The sequence below is a fragment of the Lipotes vexillifer genome, unplaced genomic scaffold (assembly GCF_000442215.2).
Source record: "Lipotes vexillifer unplaced genomic scaffold, Lipotes_vexillifer_v1.1 scaffold1594, whole genome shotgun sequence".
NCBI classification, from domain to species: Eukaryota; Metazoa; Chordata; class Mammalia; order Artiodactyla; family Lipotidae; genus Lipotes; species Lipotes vexillifer.
The window spans coordinates 315,425-317,655 of record NW_006788783.1 but is presented as its reverse complement, the minus strand read 5'-3'; the positions used below and the strand labels follow the sequence as shown (position 1 = coordinate 317,655).

General features: G+C 50.2%; 1 pseudogene; it reads right to left on the bottom strand.

Annotated features, from left to right (window-relative positions):
* LOC103071586 (coiled-coil domain-containing protein 86 pseudogene) overlaps positions 1-768 on the bottom strand; it is a 1,853-nt pseudogene extending 1,085 nt beyond the window's left edge.
* Between the last annotated feature and the right edge of the window lie 1,463 nt (positions 769-2,231).

The following is a 2,231-nucleotide window of genomic DNA, read 5'->3' as shown; positions in this document are numbered from 1 at the left end:
ATCTTCCGCTGCCAGCATGTGCGCAGGGGCTTGTCCTGGACCATCTGGGAGTCGCTCTTCTTTGCGCGGCCCTTCCGCACCCGCCCGGACCTGGGCTTCCCCTTCGGGACTTCAGGGACGTCCCTCCTCCTTCGGTGTCTTGGACGCTGGGGCCGGGGCTGAAGGCCCTTCTCGCTTCTCTGGCCTGAGGCCGTCTCTCTCCGGCTGCCCGGCCGGCGGTGGCTTGCTCGGCTCACGGGGATCCCCGGGGGAGCCGGGCTCTGGGGTGTCAGCCCTGCAGCGGCTGAGCGGGCTCGGGACCCCGGTAGGGCTCTGGTGGTCCGGGCCCGGCTGCAGCTGATGTTGGGGGGACCCCGCGGGGGTCTCCTCCTTACTCTTGGGCAACTCCGAGTCCGCTTCTTCTTGGTCCTGGGAAAACTTCGGCGACTCCCCACTTGGCTTTGGCTGCGGTCGGAGGGATTCAGGACTCGATTCCGGCTGTCTTTGGGGCAACTCCAGGCCTGGGTCTCGCTGACGCTGGGGGAACCCTGGGCCTGGCTCTGGCCGCTTTCTGGCCTGCCCCGTCCCGTAGACTGGGTGACCTCGGGCTTGTCTGGAAGACCCCAAGCCGGGTGGCCGCACCCTCCGAGACCCGGGCTCCCTCTTTTCTTCTGGGTTCGACTCGAGCTCCACAAGGGCCCGTTTGGTCCACAGAACTGAGGTGGGGTTCTTGGGGGACTCAGGCTTGAGGCCTTCCAGCCGCCGGCTGCGCCTCCGTGGCGTATCCATGGCCCGGCCAGAGTTTCTAAATCAAACAGTTACTTTTAAAATCTTATAATTATACAATGAGATACATAATTACTAATTAACATGAGATTTTTGAAGATGCATGGTAACTAAATAACCCCTTTAGGATTTTAAGGCATTACGTGCGACTATATTTTTTAAAGGCCTCTTTTGGCATAATTTGAGTATTTTTGGTACCCAGTTTTATCGGACTAACCCAGATAAAGGGATTTAAAGTGAATGAAGAATCCATAAAAGACATATGAAGAGAACGGGAAACACACCCAGTACTTAAACAGCTAACATGAAAGAGACTATTTTATTATATGTATTCTGGAAGATAATATCAAAAAGGGTTTTTCAAGCAGTAAAAAAAAAAAAAAAAAAAAAAAAAAAAAAAAAAAGTCAAAAAACAGTAGAGCTCTTTCTCTAAATAAAATCTTGCACATAATACCCGCAACATGTAAAACTGAGGAAGCTCCTCCTGTTGGTGCCCAGGTGGGGCCCGGGTCCAGCTGTCCCATCCCCCATCCCCCATCCCTCTGAGGTCCTGACTTGGAATCCCCAGCACTCTACAGGAAAGAGTCTGGAAACCTCTAGACTCTCCTGCTCCGCTGTTCTCCATATGCATTCAGAAGTCCATGAGTAAGTGGATTTAAAATGTGAGAGGAGAAACGTTAGACACAATAAAGGATTTTCAAAGCATTGAACTGAAGGCCCCAAACAGAATTCCAGTGGCTTCTAATTGTTGATAAAAGGAAGTACAAAAAGCAACCCCTTTAAGGCCACTCATGATCTGGGGTCAACCTCTCTCTCCAGCCCAGTCTTCCACCATCCAGCCCTGCACCTTGTACCACGCTGTAACCCTCCGCTGTCCTGTCTGCACCCACCTGTGGCACTGAAATGGGGAGAGTCTGAATGGGATGTGCTGTAAGAATAACATTGAATTTTGAAGATTTAGTGTGAATAAGGAACGTATCTCAATAATCTTTATATCGGTGGCATCACATTTTTGACGTATTGGGTTAAACAAAATATATTACTAAAATTACTTTTACCTGTTTCTTTCTACTTTTTTAGAAAAATGCAGCTGTTAGAAAATGTACCTTACATATATTGCTTGCATCTGTGGCTGCTTCCAGCCAGTGGTCTGGCTGGTAACACGGGTGGCCCTTCAGGGGCGTCCACGGGCAGTGAGGTGGGGGCGACAAAGTACGTGCCCCTAGTGAGGCAGAAATGTGGGCCCAGTTGTCTCTAGGCCTCCCGAGTTTATAAAAAGACATTGGACATCTGGTTGTAAATGTGTGTGGGGAGTGAGTTGCTCATGAGTGTGCATGAATTTTCCAGACTTTTAAAGGTTGGCAAATATTCCATAATTTTAAAAACGAATCTAGCACAACACTGTTCAAGCCAAACAAAATATGTCAGGAGCCAGACCTGGCCCACAGACCGCCAGTATGTGTGAT